The sequence below is a fragment of the Oryctolagus cuniculus genome, chromosome 13 (assembly GCF_051225735.1).
Source record: "Oryctolagus cuniculus isolate XC-2025 breed Fujian yellow rabbit chromosome 13, ASM5122573v1, whole genome shotgun sequence".
Taxonomy (NCBI): domain Eukaryota; kingdom Metazoa; phylum Chordata; class Mammalia; order Lagomorpha; family Leporidae; genus Oryctolagus; species Oryctolagus cuniculus.
The window spans coordinates 50,206,353-50,226,555 of record NC_142879.1 but is presented as its reverse complement, the minus strand read 5'-3'; the positions used below and the strand labels follow the sequence as shown (position 1 = coordinate 50,226,555).

Below are 20,203 nucleotides of genomic sequence, written 5' to 3'. Positions count from 1 at the left end.
AAGGGCCCAGTAAACCGAGCCTGCATGAGAAGGAAGTCTCCTTGGCTTTAGTCCTGCAGGGAAAGCAAGTTGGAAACAGCTGATCCACTTTTTTTTTTTTAATCTTTTATTTAATGAATATAAATTTCCAAAGTACGACTCATAGATTACAATGGCTTCCCCCCCCATACCGTCCCTCCCACCCACAACCCTCCCCTTTCCCACTCCCTCTCCCCTTCCATTCACATCAAGATTCATTTTCGATTATCTTAATATACAGAAGAGCTGATCCACTTTTTGCTCCCCGTGTTTGCTCTCTTCAGCCTTTTCTGCCTACAGATCTCACTCTCTCTGCTCAGCTCATCCGAGCAACTTCCTGTTTCATAGACAGAATGCTGTCCCATTCACAAATCTCTAATAGAAGTCACTTTGACCTTTACGATTCTGTGTGTCGAAATTCTGTTTTCCTGCAATACCACTGTACCTGGAAGGTTTTCTGTAATTATTTCCTTCTCTGTTTCCTCCATTGCAGAGTCATCAGTGTGTTGAAAATCGTAGGCTTTTAAGAAGTAGTGGAGTGAATGGGCAGACAACATCCCATAGTGAGACTTGTGGTATTTGATGAAGAAGATAGATATCAAGGGGCCCACTGATTTTGCAATAAGGAGCTAGCTGGGGAGAGGGCAGATGCTTGTTCAGGAAAACACAGTAGTGCACGGGAAGCTGGGGATGGCAATGTTAAGTAGATGACTGATTATTTCAGCAAGTGTGAAGTGAGAGGAAGCAGCAGTGGGCAAGAGCCAAAGCAGAATCTTGTTGGACAGGATTTTTTTCTCTTCTAGGTTTGAAGTTGCCAGAGCACATTGAAAGGCTAACGTGAAGAAACTGGTAGGAAGGCTGAGGGTGAGGATATAGGAAAGAGGGATTTACTGATGGCCTAAGATCACAGAGGAGGTGGCGAGGGAGGGTTCTAGGTATCCATGCTGTGCAACAAGGCACCCCCAACCTGATGGCTTAACATGAAGTTGGCTTTCATTTTCATTTTTCTGTTGTTCTCTTAAATCTTTAAATTTTTATCCAGCTAAGTGGGAAGAGTTGGTCTCTGCTCCCCTTGGTGTTAGCAGTTCAGGGCCCGGAGCTGGAGTCATGTGGAGACTCTCACTCTTGTCTGCTGGTTCATTCTGGCTGTCTCCTGGGCCTTCAGCTGGAGCAGGATTGAAACACCTCCACAGGACCTTTCTCCTCAGCTTTGTGGCTGGACATAGCTTAGGCATAAAACCAAACTAAAACCAACATAGCTTAAAACATAAAACCAACATAGCTTAGATATAAAACCAAAACAGGACTCTGTGTTTCCTTCCCTAAGGAGACAGGTGGGAGCCATCTGCCTTTTCCTGGCTCAGCCTTGAGTCACAGGCCCATGTGGACGCAATGGGAAGGACCATGCACCTGTGGTGTCAACACCTCATTCTAAGGAGAGAGTGTGGGAGGCAATGCATGGGTGCAGCCGTCTTCGGTAAACACAGTCTACAGTATAGATGGTCTCTGTACAACTTGCTGTTTGTAAGTTCAGCACATTCATAAGTCAGCAGCTCATCTCATTTTAGTGCTCTACTAGACGAGGAGGAGCTGGGGAAGACAGCACGAGCAGGCATTTGTGAGGGGTGCTTCAGTATGGGACACCGGAGGGGCACCAGCCAGATGGAGCGAGGCACGTCATTACGTCTGCATACCTGCAGAGCCTGAATCCGCCCAAATCAGCATTCTGAAGGGGCCACAAGGGAGCTCCGCCTCATAGGGGCTGCCATGCAGAGTGACTAAACAAAGGCAGTGCAGCCCTCTGTGAGAAATGTGAAGACAGTCTCTGCAGTTAGCAGCTACAGCCAGAAGTGGAGGCAGAAGCTGCAAACAAAAGACTGGGGCTAGGAAGCAACAGTGGCTATGAGTAAGCAGAAGCTATGCCTGCGAGAGAATCCTGGAGATGAGAGAGAAGAGCCGTCACAGCAGCAGGTGCATAGAAGGAAGTGATGATGGTGCTGACTCACAGCAACCACCAAGCATTAGAGCCAGGCAGGCACCTGCGCTGAGGGTGGCCCCAAGACAGTTCCTCACCAGAGCCAGCAGCCATTTGAGAGCCTACCTGAATGGCAGCCAACGTTGAGCCACGTCTCTAGGTCTTTCTGCACCGGGCTCTGATCTTTTGAGGCAACTGGAACTTCCTTGGACCAGAGAGAGCTTGCCTGGCATAGAATCCCTAAATTAATTTGAAGGGAATTTATTATGGTGCCAAGGATATGCCTGCTTAAAAAATCACCACTACTCACTTGCAAACTGGGATTGGCAACATGTGGCAAAAGATAATAAAATAATTGCTTAGACAGGTTGCAGTTGGTGCTGTATATTGTTTAAAAAGATACTGTAGAGGGGTCGGCGCCGTGGCAGAGTAGGTTAATTCTGGGCCTGCAGCACCAGCACCCCATATGAGTACCAGTTCTGGTCCTGGATGCTCCTCTTCCGATCCAGCTCTCTGTTATAGCCTGGGAAAGCAGTAGAAGATGGTCCAAGCCCTTGGGCCCTGCACCCACATGGGAGACCAGGAAGAAGCACCTGACTCCTGGCTTCGGATCAGTGCAGTTCCGGCCATTGCGGCCATTTGGGGAATGAACCAACAGGCGAAAGACCTTTCTCTCTGTCTCTCCCTCTCACTGTCTATAACTCTACCTCTCAAATAAATAAAAATAAATGAATTTAAAAAGACACTGTAGAAAGGACATTTGGTTTAGGGAATCCTATCCAATCATTTCATTCTATATTATGCTCCTTGCATGTAGAATAAGGTTGTGATTTTTAGAAATATTTATTTATTCATTTGAAAGGCAGAGAAACACACAGACAGACAGAGAAAGAAAGAGACATCTCCCACACATTTGGTTCACTTGCCAAATATCCACAACCCACAGGACTGGGCCAGGCCAAAGTCAGGAGCTGAGAAGTCCGTCTAGGTCTCCCACCTGGGTGGCAGAGGTTGAACTATTTGAGCTGTCACCTGCTGCCTTCCGGGGTGCACATTAGCAGAAAGCTGGGATCGTGAGTAGAGCAGGGCTCAACCCGACATTCCAATGTGGGATGTAGCATTTTAACCACTGTGCCAAACTCTCATCCCTGGATGTTGTAATTTATGGGCTGGTTAGCTGGAGGGCACAGACCTCGACACGTATCTGTCTCTTCCACACGCTGTCCCTCCTGGTTCATTTCTACACTGAAATTTATACTAAATTGAAGGCTTCTGTAACCCTCAGGCTGACTACCAATCAGCTCTCTCCTACTGTCTTCTCTCTAAAAGGACCGGTGTCGAAGGTAAGAGCACAGGTTACAGGGACTGCTTCAGTGAGTTCCTACTTTTAGAAATCCATTTTCTTTATCCTGGCAAGACATCCGTCATGTGGCCAGGAAGGATCACCTATGCCATTTGTTCTATGATCCATGTAAGACTTTGCCAGTCGCCAAACATTCAGCAGGCTGGAGAGCGTCCATTTATTTGCAGACTTGATGCTTCTTTACCTGTAAAAGCCAAGTACAGTCATGTACTTGGGGACATGCTCTGCGAAATGCAGCTTAAGGTGATTCTGTCATTGACTGAACAGCACAGAGCAGGCTTACACAAAATGGACGGCATAGGTCAGTCATTGATGCAGTCAGTCGACAGGAGACCCATGAGATGTTGGAGGTTTCTGCCAGCGTTACGTGGCTCACTGTCTTACAGTGCACTGTTTAATAACTAGAAGAGTACACTCTAAAATAACAACACAATGTCTAGAACAGTCAACACATAAATGGTAACACAGTCATTGATGATCACTTTCACGTATCACGTACTGTACATAATTGTACTGTTACACTGTTATATGGCAGACAGTGTAGTAGGTTTGTTGACACCAGCATCACTACAAACACCAACAATATGACGGCTAGGATGTCAACAGACACGGCTTCTCAGCTCCAGTATGGTCCTATGAGACCACTGTCATATGTGTGGTCTGTCATTGACCAGCATGCTGGTCAATGTGATGTCATGTGATGCTGTGGTGGTGCTGTAAGTGCTACCATGGATTTTAATATATGTCACTGTTTTCCAAGGCACATCTATGTTCTTTTCCTGTCACCTGTGTTGTGAAAGGCAATGTATGTCGATCAATGTTCTAACTAGCCTGGGAAGGAAAAGACTATACTAAGGAGGTTCAGGGCCCTTGAAGCATCTCCAGGAGGGCCAAAGTCAGGCCTCAGGGCTGGGCTGGCAGCACACAACAGGGCTGCTGCAGGAAGACACCGAAGCAGCACCATGGCCAAGGGTTTGGAGAGGCCCATGGCCACGGCTGCTGGAAGGCCCCACCCTTCGCCTCCAACCTTCCTAGAAACAGATCTACAAGGTCCCTGCATCCTCCTCTCCCCATCAAAGCCAGGTGGGGGAGTCTCTGATTGACAGACAGAGCCTAGGTCAATGCCTTCATTTGCAAGGTGGGGTAGGAAAGGGCATTTCTGACTACTGCTTTAGGAGGGCAAAGTAAAAGGGGGCAATTCGTCAAAGGTGGGAAGAGTTGTTCGCCAAGACGCTGGATAGTCACAAATCATGACAAATGTGACCGAGTGTCCCAAGATGATCAAAGGCAGGGCTTTCAAATGACTATTATGGGGTTTCTGAAAATGACGGAGATGCACTGTAGCTTCATAGGAGCACTGATAGGACAGCACCTTTTAGACTCCATGCCACGATGTCAGCTGACTCGTCTCATGAAGGAGTGCCCACCTCTGCTGCAGTACAGTCTCTCAGCTGGTTCCTTCAGATCCCCTGTGAAGCAGAGCTCAAAGCTCTGTACTCAGTGGGTGGCTGCATAATTGTTTTAGTCCGTTTGTTAAACATAATTGTTTCTCTTCACTTCTATCCTCTCCCTTTGATACATGCTCTGCAACTAGCTCCCTAATGAACGTGATCAGGGCTTCCCATGGTGTGCAAAGGAAGAGGTGGTGACATTGGTAAGCTGGGGACGTGTCTTCATTTCATGTTTCCTCTGACACCTGGACAGCAAGTTAATAGGAGGGTTCGTTGCTGGCTTCATTAGAGCAAATTCTGCCTATTGTTATGCTTGAGGGAGCTGGGGAATGAGGAGGAAGACAGAGGACACAGAATGGGGTACACTGTGTTAAACTCTGCCAGGTGCCCCACCCCCACCCCAAACCCAGAAATTAACCATGAATGTTTACATACAGATGCTACTGTTTGAACAGGTCTTCCAAAATGCAGGTGTTGGAAATTTAATCCTCAAAGCATAAGTGCTGGGAAGTCGGGCCCAAAGAGAGGTAACGCCGTCATTGACAATCGCTTTCAAGTATTATGTGCTGTACACAATTGTATGGTTACACTGTTATGGCAAACAGTGTAGTAGGTTTGCTGACACCAGCATCGCTACAGACGCACCAGCAATATGATGGCTAGGATGTCATCGGCAGTTCCCTTATCCTACCCTGCAGGTTTTAAAGATTTTGTACTACACTTACTTTTAAAACTTTTACAGTTTTAGCTTTTATGCATATGTCCGTCATCCATTTCTAGATAATTTACGAGCATGTTATGTGGTATTGGTGAGGTTCATTTTCCCATGCTTATATCTAGTGATAGACATGCTTCCCAGCCAATTGCAGAGGAGAGCCCTTTCCCGGGACATTTCCAGCAATGGTCCAGCACTGCTTGTCTTATGAGGAGCCAGAAGAGAAATCATTCAAGAAAATGAAAGAACCACCCCGCCTCCAGCTTAGCAGAGATCTCTACTGTGCTTCTAATTGAAGTTCATGCATTTTGTCCTATTTTTAATTTGCTTTCTGTAAATGAAATAATTTACTTATTTAAATTAAACCTGAAAAAAACTACAAGACAACAAATTAAACCATTCATGAGTGTTTTGTTAAGAACTGAGTTTTTTTTTTTGTTTTTTTTTGTTTTTTTTTTTTGACAGGCAGAGTGGACAGTGAGAGAGAGAGACAGAGAGAAAGGTCTTCCTTTGCCGTTGGTTCCAATGGCCGCCGCGGCCAGCGCGCTGCGGCCGGCGCACCGCGCTGATCCGATGGCAGGAGCCAGGAGCCAGGTGCTTTTCCTGGTCTCCCATGGGGTGCAGGGCCCAAGCACCTGGGCCATCCTCCACTGCACTCCCTGGCCACAGCAGAGGGCTGGCCTGGAAGAGGGGCAACCGGGACAGAATCCGGCGCCCCGACCAGGACTAGAACCCGGTGTGCTGGCGCCACTAGGTGGAGGATTAGCCTAGTGAGCCGCGGCGCCGGCCTAGAACTGAGCTTTTATTCCTAACCCTGTTGCTAGACAGAAGCCCTACTTCTGGTGGGTAAAAGTAGACCAGGCAGTCCTTCCCCAACCCACGGTGTGGTAGAGTGTCTAGAAGCCATGTTCAAGTAAATCCTAGACCTTAGACGTCATAGAGAACAGAACCATTGTGAGTCTGATGAATTGGTGGACATGGTAATGCTCTTAGTCTCCACATCTTTATTTGTAGTAGTTGACTTGCATGGTTTTGTTTATTTTTAAATGCTTACAGTTTCATATATCAGATGAGTTATGGATTTTCACTTGTTCTAAAGAGTCCAAAAATTCTTAGTTTACAATAGTGGTCCTCTAAATGTGTACACTGACACTTACTGTGCACCCTGTTCATGTTTGCAGTATGAACCCATGAAATATGGACACATGAAGGTCGACAATTACCACAAGTACAAAATCCTGTGCACCAAATGGAGGAATCTGGAAATGAGAGCTGTAGAAATTTAGGAGAGAGGGACTGTGGTGTTTTAGGGAGCTCGAGGAAAGCTCCTGAAAGATTAGAGCCAGATGTGCTCACCTAGGTTACAAAGAGGACACTTCAGAAGGGCTGGGCCAGGGCGGGCAGGGGTGCAGAAGAGGAGCGTAAAGACACAGAGTGGGGCAGCCACCAGACTGGGGGTGGGGCCATGAGCAGCTGTGGTCCAGGCAAGTAGCCAGAAGCTAGGAAGCCACCTCAAAGCATGGAGGTACACATGGGATTTTCCCTGGGTAAAGTATCACAATTATAAGACCTATGATAGCCGGCGCCGTGGCTCAATAGGCTAATCCTCCGCCTTGGGGCGCCGGCACACCGGGTTCTAGTCCTGGTCGGGGCGCCGGATTCTGTCCTGGTTGCCCCTCTTCCAGTCCAGCTCTCTGCTGTGGCCAGGGAGTGCAGTGGAGGATGGCCCAGGTGCTTGGGCCCTGCACCCCATGGGGGACCAGGATAAGTACCTGGCTCCTGGCTTTGGATCAGTGCGATGCGCCGGCCACAGCGCGCTGGCTGCGGCGGCCATAGGAGGGTGAACCAATGGCAAAAGGAAGACCTTTCTCTCTGTCTCTCTCTCTCACTGTCCACTCTACCTGTCAAAAAAAAAAAAAAAAAAAAAAAAAAAAAAAAAAAAACCTATGATAGCTTTCTGTATCCCTAAATGGGAATTTTGACAATTCACTTCTTTCTTATTTATTTAAGGGAAAGACATAATGACACACACAGAGATACAGGGAGAAGGAAAGAAATCTTCCATCTGCTGATTCATTCCCTAAATGTCTCCAGTAGCCAGGGCCGGGTGAAGCTGGAGCCAGGAGCCTGGAACTCTATCCAGGCCTCCCATGTGGATGGCCGGGACTCAAGGACTTGAGCCATCCTTTGTGGCTCTCCAGGTGATCAATCAGGAAGCTGCATCAGAAACAGAGTAGCTGGAACTCAGGATCCTGCACCCCAAGCCATGGCTTAGCCCTCTGCATCACAATGCCCACCCCTTGGCAATTAACCTCTGACATACCATTTATCAGAAGATGCATGCCAGTTCCAAAGAGGTTAGCATGTGAGGAGCAAGAGTGGTGCTCAGTGTGGTAGCCAGTCTTCAGAGTGACCAGCAACATCTCCATATCCTTGTGTTACAACCCTTTTACAGGTGGATGGGCTTAACATGACTAAAGAATGTATATTTAAATATGGTTAAGCTAGTGAAGTTCATGTTTTATGTATTTTACTGAGACTGAATATTTTTTCGGTTGAAAAATTCTTCTAAGGTGATAGAATGTTACCTTCCAACATCCTGTGTGATAGGGAAGAAATGAGGATACATAAATTTAAATCTTCAGAAAAAAAGAGCCAGGAGCCAGGAGCTAGGAGCTTCATTTGGGTCTCGAACTTGGGTACAGGGGCCATCTTCCACTGCTTTCCCAGGTGCATTAGCAAGAAATTGGATCAGAAGTGGAGCAGCTGAGATTCGAACTGGTTCCCATATGGGACGCTGGTGCCACAGACATCAGCTTTACCTGCTATGCCATGGCAATGGCCCCAATAAAATAGATCTTTTTTTTTTTAAAGATGTACTTTATTTATTTGAAAAACAGAGTTACAGAGAGGTAGAGACAGAGAGGTCTTCCATTTGCTGGTTCACTCTCCAGATAGCCACAATGGCCTGGGCTGGGCCAGGCCAAAGCCAGGAGCCAGGAGCTTCTTCCAGGTCTCCCACATGAGTGCAGGTGCCCAAAGACTTGGACCATCTTCTGCTCTTTTCCCAGGCTCATTTGCAGGGAGCTGGATCGAAAGTAGAGCAGCTGGGACTCGAACTGGTGCCCATATGGGATGCCAACGTCTCAGGCTGCAGCTTAACCTGTGATGCCACAACACCGGCCCCAGACACTATGTTTTTGATAAGGCTGATTTAAGAGTGGCAAAGGATCTGTGTGATTTACTCCAGGGTGATTTGTTTATACTCCTATACTTGTTTGACACAGTTCAAACTTGCTTACCTTTGCTTGGAAATGCGACGGTCCAAGCCACAGGAAGGAATCCTTTCACTTCAGTTCTGTGCTACGTGTCCTCCTTCAGGTGTTTCTGTCGGAAAGTGATGCCATTGACCTGTGGCTCCTCACGCAGCCTGAGAAGAAAGGAAAACCCGGTTTGCGTCTTAGGGATGTCATTGGACTGAAACCTTTGTTGACAAGACTAACAGCAGAGTGATATTTACCAGCCTGTGCATTTCATTAAACACCATTTTCTTCTCTTTATGTTTCACAAAAACAGCCCTGCAGGGGTCTCTTTCTGGCAATATGGCAATCTAATTACTTGAATCATCCCTCTTGCTAAAAATAACGAAAAAGCCTGAAAAATCAAAGCCTTCTCAGAGGCACAGATGAGCTGATAAGAAACAAAGACACAGGGCAGGCACTGGGTGCAGGTTTAAGATGACCCCAGGTGGGAAGCTTGCATCCCATATCAGTGTACTCAGAGTGCTGGCTCTACTTCTGATTCTAGCTTCTAGCTAATGTGCCTGGGAGGCAGTGGTAATGGCCCAAATACTTGGGTGCCTACCAGTCACCTACACTGGAGAACCAAAATTGAGGTATCAGCCTGCCCAGCCCTGCCTCCTGAAAGTTGAACCAGCAAATGGAAGATCTCTCTGTGTCTGCCCTTGTCTCTCTGCCCTTTAAATAAATAAAAAAGTTTCAAAAGGAAGCAAAGAAATACACAGGGAGTACTTCAAGGAGAAATGGGAACTGGGAGAGAAGCAAGCAGAGTCAGCTTTCAGCATGAGGGTTTGGCCAAACTTGATGGGTCTGAGCCGCAAGGGTGTACACCCCAGCCTTGCACACAGAGAACAGGGCTGGGGTGCGGTGTGCTCTCAACTGAGCTGAGACGCACTGCAGGTGCAAGGTCTAGTTTTCACCGCCTCTGAGGGCACCAGAGACAAGAGACAAAGTATGGGGCAGCCAAAGTAGGGTATTCCAGGAAACCTCCCTCCCCAGAAGCTAGAACCCTGGAGAACCTCACCCTCACTGCTTTGGAAACATGCTCAGCTGTAGCCGCTGTCCCATCATAGCACTGTGAGGAAGACTGCTGAGCTCCTGGCATGGAGCAGAGGACGCATCCCACTTCCGCAAAATTGTAATACATCTTATGCCCACCTCTAGCATTTCTACATGGATATGTGAGCATTAAATTTATGTAAACATTTGATTTTCATTTAAATACTTTTCATGGTCAGTAATTTACCACCTGATGTTTTTTTCACTTGATAATGTACCTGGAAGAGCCTCTTCTATTTGTTCAGCAATCTGGACGGATTGTAATTGATTTGTCCAATCCACCATTAGTAAATATTTAGTTTCTCATTTTCTTTTGCTGTTTAAAAGCAGTGCTGAAGTGAACGTTCTTGTACACGTACACTTCTGAAATTGTGCAAACGCACTCCTTCGTCCTTGCTTTCTGCCACATTCTTTTTTTAGGACAGAGGAACACTGCCGACACTCTACTCAACAACAGTGCTCTTCCCTCCAGTCCGGTCCTTTGTGCAGCTGTTCCTGTGTGACGTCTGTGTAATCTTTCTCCTCTGCATCTGAGACTCTCCTGGGACTAGAGTCCTGAGCCAGTCTGTCCCAGCCTGTGCAGAGCCAGAATTGCCTGGGAATGCAGGTTCTTTCGGGACAGAGCTCAGCAGGTGGTAGATGGCACAGGATATGAAAGCCCAACTCTGGCTTGAGCTAGGATGTGCTTGGGAGTGTAATGCACACTGGAAAGCTCCCCTGTACCGCCTGGCGAACGCTGGGCTTGGCTTCCTTAGCTTCTTCTCTCCTCTTCCTCACTTGCCCCGCTCACCCATCGCCCTTCCATGATTGATCACAACCAAACCAAAGAACCCCTGTGTGCTGACCAAACTCAGCACAGAGTTCTTCCTCTGGAGAGAGTGTCTTCCTCAAAGTCATCAACTGTGATGGTCAGTTTTGTCTATCAGCTTGTCTGGACCACGTGTTGTCCAGAAAGCTGGTTAAACGCTATTGCTGACACTGTCTATGAAATTGATTTCACAGATTAGCTCTTTGAGTTGGTGGACTGAGAAAAGCAGCTAGCTTTCCCCAGAAGGGGTGGGCATCTTCTCATCCTCGAGGGCTTCACTGGAACAGAAAGGTGGAGGCAGGCTGAATTCTGCTTGACTGTGTGCTGGAACCTTGATCTCAGCTCTCCTGGTTCTCTGACTCAGAGAGGAGTTGACCCTCTTTGGCTCTCAAGCCTTCACACTACACCACTGGTATTCCGGGATCTCCAGCTTGCAGAAGGCAAGATAGTGGAATTTCTCAGACTCCATAATTCCAGGAGCCAATGCAGTGGTGTAGACACCTCCTATCAGCTCTCCTTCTCTGGACAACCCCGGCTAATAGAAGGGAACTTCAAAAAGTTCATGGACGATGAAATTAAAGATAACTTTAGCACAAAAGAATTTTGAAATCCACGCACACGAGTGTAGACAGTTCTATAGTGAAGGATGGAGTTAAGTTGTTGTAAGGCTTTTTAGCTGGGTAAAGACTTACTGTTGTTGAGAAGGAGCAGAGAGCAAGTGTCTGCATTGTCGGGTAAGCGCCCCCACTGCTTAAGTCCCTAAGCTGCCAGTTTGCCACGTTTCTATCTACAGCTGTCACCTCAGTTAGAGGCAGATGGAAAATGCCTGGACAACCAATGAATCCTGGAGAAGAAAGGGCGAGCCACTGGTCAACAGGACAGATGCTAACAAAGCCCATTTCCATCCATTCTTTCGATTAGTAGGTGGAAGGCCACCTCTGCTCGATATTAACTGGTCGTGAGTGCAGGCCCGCTTATCTAATCAGCGGGCCATGTAGGGTGGTGTCTGCTGCCAGGGAAGCTGCTCCCTGGGCTTGGCTCTGCTGAGCAGTGCCTCTCCACCTCTAACAAAAACAAGATGTTTGCCTGCTGCGTTCTGCCAGCTCAGCTCTGCTGCCCTAGAGCAAGAGCTTACACCCAAGTCACCTGGCCTCCAGGGACATACTCTAGGTAGTCTTTACTGGGGCTCCTTGGTGGAAAGCAGGAGTGAGGGAATCCATTCTAGACACATGTGTGCACGTGTTCAACAGAGTGTTTGCACAGGAATATTCACCTTGACACTAATGCAATCCTTAAAACCCGGCTGCTTTTCTCATTTTCTGGCCAGGACTGGTTATGTGATACTAGTTAGCCATTCATGATGGAAACAGTGAATAGTGCAGGAATGAGGAAAGAAAGAAATATAAAATTGGGGTGTGCGTTGTGATATAGAGGGTCGGGTTGACAATTGCTATGCCCAGATCCCATATCTGAGAGCCTGGGATTGAGTCCTGCCTCTGCTTCCTATCCAGCTTCCTGCTTATGTGCCTGGGATGCAACAGATGATGGCCCAAGTACTTGTGTTCCTGAATCATTCACTGGTTCACTCCACGAATGCCACAAAGGCTGGGGCTGAACTTGGGCTGGACCTGGGAGACAGGAACTCAATCCAGATTTCCCACATGGGTGGCAGAGACCAGCTACTTGAGTTGCCTCCTACAGGTAGGAAGCTGGAATCAGGAGCTGGAGCCAGGAATTGAACCCAGGCATGCTGATGTTTTAACATCTAGAGCAAATATTGGCCTCTCCACAAACTTTTTGAAGTACGCTCATGTATTTATCCACTCTCTGCCCTCTACATTATAAGTAAGGACAACTGATGAAATTTTAAACTTTAAAACCTAGGGAGCCCCTGATCAGCTCAGTAATCTGAGCTGGTTATTTATCTTTGTCAGCTGAAGCCCTTGCTTCCATCTATCTTATTTCTCTAAACTCTAGCACCAGCACTGGTATCTTCAGAGCACAGAACTTTGAAGATAATAATGCTGCATCAGAAAAAACCCAAAACTTATGAGGGCTACCAAAGAAGCTTAAATGCTAATTTCTTGGATAAATTAATATCATTAGTTAACAATGTTCACCATTACTTTCTTGCAAGTTAAAACTAAAAAAGAATATCTATTAATACAAAGTTCATTTTAAACCACAGAAATGTTAGGGATGCACCTAAATCTCGTTTAGCTTTTTCATGAACTTTTGGCTCACTGAAAAGTCCTCACATGAAATCACTTGAAATGCCACATTCTGGTATTGCTTCCAATGCTTCTAATGTCACACAGGTCAGAAATAGAGTAAGGTGTATTTAAGGAACTTGACATGTGATCCTGAGAAAGAGTTTATGACTGCTTGGAGGGTATGAAGTCCCCTCGCATCCTTCTATCCATAGACTTAATGACCTCAGCAACATTAACCTGCTTTTAGGGGTCAAATTTGAAACATCTATAATTCTGTATAAGTAAGGTTTTAAAAACTCTTGCATACCCCTTGATAAAATGCAGGCTATATATAATGTTATTACATGGGTAAATTGTGTAATTTGCACAATATTTAAATGATTCCAGTGGGCGGCTTTGCTTTGAAAGCAGCATTATGCAGAACTTGTGCCTGGGAGAGGTAATTGCAGCGATATTGCTTCTGTCTGAAGGAGAATGAAAGAGCGCGCGTCTGCAGACCTCCTTATTGATTCCAGCACCCATAGGGCCGTGACACGGACACCCCGGCTGTCCCTCTCCAACTGACTTAACATGCAGGAATCGTAGTGACTGCCTCACATTTAAACAGATGCTTTGAAACCAAATTATCCTAGTTTTTATTAATAATTAAAATCCATGATAGTAATTAGGAAACTCTTATTTTAAAAAATTTGATGTCCATTTTGATAGCAGTTGTGTTATTATTTTCCTCAAAGCTAGTGAAGCTGATTAGAAGTGACTTAAAGTGACATGGGTCAGCTACTGTTGAAAGCAGCAGTTCAGGCAAGGGAAGGGGTAGGTGGTGCTTCACATGGCAATGCAGGCAGGAGGGGAGATAATCATATACTCCATAGCATAGATTTTATCTATTTATTTATTTATTTATTTATTTATTTATTTATTTATTTTGACAGGCAGAGTGGACAGGGAGAGCGAGAGACAGAGAGAAAGGGCTTCCTTTGCCCTCGGTTCACCCTCCAATGGCCGCCGCGGCCGGTGCGCTGCGACCGGCGCACCGCGCCGATCCGATGGCAAGAGCCAGGTGCTTCTCCTGGTCTCCCATGGGGTGCAGGGCCCAAGCACCTGGGCCATCCTCCACTGCACTCCCTGGCCACAGCAGAGAGCTGGCCTGGAAGAGGGGCAACCGGGACAGAATCCGGCGCCCCGACCGGGACTAGAACCCGGTGTGCCGGCGCCGCAAGGCGGAGGATTAGCCTAGTGAGCCGCGGCACCGGCCGGTAACTCTGACTTTCAAAATAAATAAATAATTTTTTTTTAAAAGAAGCTGCAGATAGTGAAACAGTAAGGTTGGGTTCTGCCACACATCTAGAAATCCACAGCCCCGAAGGTAGAAATCTTGGTGAAGCATGGGGTAAGGACAGAAGAAAAGAAATTGAAATGACAGTACCTCGGTGGGCAGGCTCTACAGGCCACTTTTAGCTGAAACTACATGATCCACAAAGCTCTGGAATGTTTTCCATAATTTATTTGGCAGCAAAACTTGACCTGCCATGAAGCTATTTATAGTATGTCATTGGTGGTTACTGTTTTTATAACTTCTAATTAAACAAAATGCATATGCGTTGGAGACGAAATTCAGATACATAGATAAGAGGACAAAATGAAAATCACCCACGGTTCCGTTGTGTAGCTGTAAAAACTTAATGCTTTGATGTTTTCCTGTTGGAACGCAAGAGCCCAGAGAAACAGGTTGAACAATGTGTATTCCGTTGTCTGCTGTTACCTGTGACAACCGGCCCGGTCCTGGAGGCTGATAGGCTTTCTGCCGGCTGGGACCACTATTGTGGAAACGCATTTTACAAAAGCCAAAGCGTAAACTGTTGTGGGGCTGTTGCCGTTGCTGTCGCCACTGCTGTGCTGGTCCTACCTACCTATGGCTCCACGCGTGTTGTTCCAGCCCCTGGTCCCGTATGGCTGAGTTTGGATCTGACAGGTTCCTGACAGATTTTAATCATCTTCAACCCACTTATTTATCTGTGTACCTGACTAGTTACAGGACTACCAGCCATCTACCTATAACACCTAGAGATGAGAAATCTATCTATATGATATACAGTTATTTTTACAAAGGCAAGTTGTACTGTATATATTATTTTTTGTGGAGAAATTAGGCACAGGAGCCAATTCAAAGATGGCGCCTGCAGGGAAATTAGGCACACTTGGCAATCCAAAGATGGCGCCCAAAGGAAGTAAGGTGGGCAGTACCCAAAGTCGTTTACCACCCAAGCTGATTGGCAGCACAGCATCAGGGGAGGTGACGACAACTGATGACGAGTGTACAGACATGTGGCTGGTCCTGTAGAAAATCGCCCCGTAAAATGACCTTTTAAGTAATTGGTTGGAGCCGGCGCCGCGGCTCACTAGGCTAATCCTCTGCCTTGCGGCACCTGTACACCAGGTTCTAGTCCCGGTCGGGGCACCGGATTCTGTCCCGGTTGCCCCTCTTCCAGGCCAGCTCTCTGCTGTGGCCAGGGAGTGCAGTGGAGGATGGCCCAAGTGCTTGGGCCCTGCACCCCATGGGAGACCAGGAGAAGCACCTGGCTCCTGGCTTCGGATCAGCGCGGTGCGCCGGCTGCAGCGCACTAGCTGCGGCGGCCGTTGGAGGGTGAGCCAACGGCAAAGGAAGACCTTTCTCTCTGTCTCTCTCAGTCCACTCCGCCTGTCAAAAAAATAAATAAATAAATAAAATAAAATAAAAGGCTTTGCTACACGCGCTATAAACCGAGTGCTTGCTTGCTTGACTTGACTCCCCGCTGCGTCTGTCTCCGGGATCGGGAGGCTGGGGAATGGGCGAGCGGCGCACTTACCTTCTTCGGACCCAGTCCATCCTAGTTCGGGTGGACTAAGACTCTGCAATTTTTTAAACTGTATTCCTTTTTATTAATAGATCACAAACAGCTTTTCATATTCACTACATGTTTTTTCTCCTCATGTTAAAATGACTGTATTTATAGAAATGTACCTTACTTATGTAACCAATCTCTATTTCATGATACTTAATTTTCTTTCAAATTTTTCACTATCGAAAGCAACCCTGTAATGAATATGCCAATAACTACATTTATGCAAATAACTAATTTTTTCCTTAGTGCAAACTTTCAACTGAAAAGTTGCAAGGGAAAAGATATTTTGCTAAGTATGTGATAACTTTGCCAAATAAGCCTCCAAAATGTGTACCAATATGTAACTGCCTCCCACATGTGCTCACACTTGTCACGTTAAAATGCTCATTTTTGTGCAATGTCTCAACACTGAATAACAAAGTTAAAAAATTTTTGCTAGTTTATTAGATGGTATTTTATTATATCCGTTTCAATATCTTTGATTCCTAGTGAAGTTGAACCCCTTTTCATTAGTAAATCAGCCAGTTGTATTTTTTAAAAATATTTATTTATTTCATTTGAAAGTCAGAGTTACACAGAGAGAGGAGAGGCAGAGATAGAGATAGAGAGAGAGAGAGAGAGAGAGAGAGAGAGAGGTGTCTTCCATCCGTTTGGTTCACTCCCCTGTTGGCCGCAATGGCCTGAGCTGTGCCGATCCGAAGCCAGGAGCCAGGAGTTTTTTCCTGATCTCCCACATGCGTGCAGGGGCCCAAGGATTTGGGCCATCTTCTACTGCTTTCCCAGACCACAGCAGAGAGCTGGATTGGAAGTGGAGCAGCCAGGTCTCAAACCGGCGCCCATATGGGATGCTGGCGCTTCAGGCCAGGGCGTTAACCCGATGCACCACAGCGCTGGTCCTGTCAATTGTATTTTTTATAAATACAATATAAAATATAAAGTGTTTTATTAAGACAAAGCACACTTAAAGAAGTGTACAAATACTAAGTAAAGCTCAGTGAATCATCCCAAGGGGAGCGCTTGCACGTAACCAGATACAGGTCGAAAAATAGAACATTAGCAAGACTGTAGAAGTCTTCTTTTTGTTCCCTTTTGCCAGCACCCTCACCTTCCTCCTCAAAGAAGACACAATTTCTAGATTGGTTAGCAAGTGCTACAAAAATGCCACATGACAAACCATCCCAAAATTCAATAACCTACAACAGAAATCACTTATTGTCACAGAGGAGTTATCACCTATGCCCACGGTAATTTATGTATGGGTCAGCCTATCGGCCTTGCTAATCTTGGTTCACCTGCATGCCTGGAGACCAGCTGATCTGGACTGGGCTTAGCTGGGCCACTGTCCTCAAAGCTAAGCTAATAGCTAATTTTCAGTGCTTTTAGTTCTTTGTATAAATGGACTCCTACACTACATGTTCTTTTATGTCTGGCTAATTTCACTCGATGTTGTTTTGTAAGTTTTGTCCAATAGCGTGTTCAAGAATGTGTCTCATTGTTTAATTTTCAGGAATTCTGAAATCCATTTGTTAAACTTAATTATTAGTAAAATTTAAATCACAAAAGCTTATAGTTAAATCAATTATACCAAAAACACAGGTAATACTCAAAAGTCTTCACTTACTCACCTAACATTTTAGTATTATCTGTACTCCTGAGTTGTTTATATATAACTGCATGGAATAAATTATATCATGGGATCCTAGTGTGTATTTCTTCCTGATCTTGTTTACAGTACTGTCACCCAGTTGGCCTGTGATTGGAGTATTTGGAAATCACCAAATGCTATAAACAGGACTTGACTAATTGTTTTGCTGATTGGTTAGACTTCAGAAAGTGATGGAGAAAATGCTAACATCACAGATTAAATTTAAAAGTGTGTCATGTTTGGCAAAAATCTGACAAAATTTATTGAAGATCCATAGGCAGTATGAGCTTGTGGATGGGTTCCAGTTTCTCATTTAACAATGAATGCTCTTGATACATTCTCATGAATGTAACTTGGTATACATATGTACTCATTTTTATTACATACTGTATGAGAGTACTTTAAATACTTCATGGAAAGTAGAATTAAGAAATATGTTTATTTTGGTGCAATAATTTTGAAATCCATGAATAGGTTTTTAATATCCTGTGAACTTTTGGAAGACTCTTTATACTCATATTAGTTGGCTGTTACTGCTGTAACAAATTACCACAACTTTATAAGCTTAAAACAGCACAAATTTATTGTCATTCAGTTCTGAAGATCACAAGTCCAAAATGGGCCTCATTGGATTAAAATCAAGATGTTAGCAGGGCTGCATTCTGCCTGGTGTGTCTAGGAATATGCACCCATTTCTTTTTCCAGCTTCTTCCTTTTTTTAGGATTTTATTTATTTATTTATTTATTTGAGAGGTAGAGTTACAGGCAGAAAAAGGGAGAGACAGAAAAAAGTCTTCCATCCGCTGGTTTCACTCCCCAAATGGCTGCAACAGATGGAGTTGGGCTCATCTGAAGCCAGGAGCCAGGAGCTTATTCTGAGTCTCCCATGCTGTTGCAGGGGCCCAAGCACTTGGACCATCTTCCACTGCTTTCCCAGGCCATCAGCAGAGAGCTGCATCAGAAGAGGAGCAGCAGGGACATGAACTGGCACCCATAGGGATGGCAGCACCGCAGGTGGAGGCTTAGCCTACTACCCCACAGTGCTGGCTCCTTTTCCAACTTCTTAAGGCCACTTAAATCACTTGTTGCCAATTCCAGTCTGCAAGCACATCACTCCAAACCCTGCTTCCACTGTCACCTCTTCTTCTCTCACACTGGCTCCCCTGCCCACAGGTCCACAAAGATTATCAAGGATAATCTCATGTCAAGAACCTTAATCTGGGAACAACAGTGTGTCACAGTGGATCAAGCAGCCGCTTGTGACAGTGGCATCCCATATTGGAGCCCCAGTTCAAGACCTGGCTGCTCTACTTCCTATCCAGTTTCCTGCTAATGCACCTGGGAAAGCAGCAGAAGACAGCCCAGATGCTTGGGCCCCTAAGCCCATGTGGGAGACCCAGGTGGAGTTCTTGGCTTTTGGCTTTGGCCTGGCCCACCCATGGCTGCTGTGGCTATTGGAAAGTGAACCAGTGGATGGGAGGTCTCTTTCTCTGCATCTCCTCTTTCTGTCACTCTGCCTTTGCAATAAACAAAACAAAATCTTTTTAAAAACAGTCTCAGTTTGCTCATATCTACAAAATCCCTTTTGCAAGGTAGATAACATATTCACTGATGCCAGGTGTTAGGATATTAACATCTTTGGGGGCCATTATTCTGTCTTTCACAGACATCTACTTAAAAAAATGGAATTACTGAGTCATAAATATTCATATATTTTGCTTTAAAAATGTTGCCACATTTTCATTTGATAGGATCAATCATCTTAATTTGAGTAATTCTGGTGGGTTTGTAGCAGTATCTTACTGTGATTTTAATTTGCATTTTCCTGATGACTAAGGTGCAATTCCATAGGCTTATTAACTATTTGAAAGTCTTTTATGAAATTCCTGTGTAAGTTTGTTGCTCATCTTTTATTGGGTTGTTTGAACTTTCTTTTTGATACACCAGAATTTTTAAACATATGTTTTGTGGATTCAAGCCTTTTATCAATTATAAGTATTATGTGTATCTTCTCCACTGTGTGTCTTACATTTCAATACTCTGAACAGAGGTTCTGATTTTATGAACAGAGATTCTGATTTTAATGTGATATGATTTATCAATCTTTTTCTTTATGGTTAATATTTGCTGTGCTCTGTTGTATTCTGTTTTGCCTACCCTGTGTCTTAAAATTGTTCTTCTATGTTAACTTTTGCAAGTCATGTTTATTTTACGTTTCACATTTACATCTAGCATTTTGGAGTTAATTTTTGTACATGGTATGGTTTGTTTTTATATGATGTGGTTTTATCCATATATTGTTATAAAACAGACCCTCCATTATTTATTGGAAAAAATGTTCTCTGCCAATTCTTGAATTATTGTGTGTGTGTGTGTGTGTATAATTTTTTAATTGAGTGCTATACATTGGGAATGAACATTTGAGAGCTAACTTGAGGCTTTGAATGATGTCATCCTCTTCCAGAGAAGATTAGGTTTAACTTCTGCAGACAGGTTGGAGCAGATCATCTCAACTGATCAGGGATTGAGCTGATTGGAGAAGAGCCTTCTTCAATTTGCTGAAGGCAGGTTATTTCCAGTTTACTCTTCCTCCTGTAGTTGCCATTGAGGGGCCCAACCACAAGGCTTAGGGTTCACCAAGGCCTCTCCTCTTGGGTAGGCCTTACTGTTCTCTGTCTTGCCCCATGGGAGCACTGAGAGGTCTATTTTGCTTCTCAGGATTTCAATTTCTCAAATTCTGACCCAAGCAGAACATCAGAGCCAAATGTCAGGTCA

At 45.3% G+C, this 20,203-nt stretch overlaps 1 long non-coding RNA gene across 1 annotated transcript in view; it reads right to left on the bottom strand.

The window, feature by feature from the left end:
• Positions 1-209: 209 nt before the first annotated feature.
• Positions 210-20,203, bottom strand: part of LOC149122590 (uncharacterized) — a 128,700-nt gene continuing 108,706 nt past the window's right edge. Inside the window, exons 3-4 of the long non-coding RNA XR_016218965.1 lie at positions 8,825-8,952; positions 210-2,233 (exon numbers count right to left, since the gene is read on the bottom strand). This is a non-coding gene — a long non-coding RNA (uncharacterized LOC149122590). The remainder of the gene's footprint in view (positions 2,234-8,824; positions 8,953-20,203) is intronic.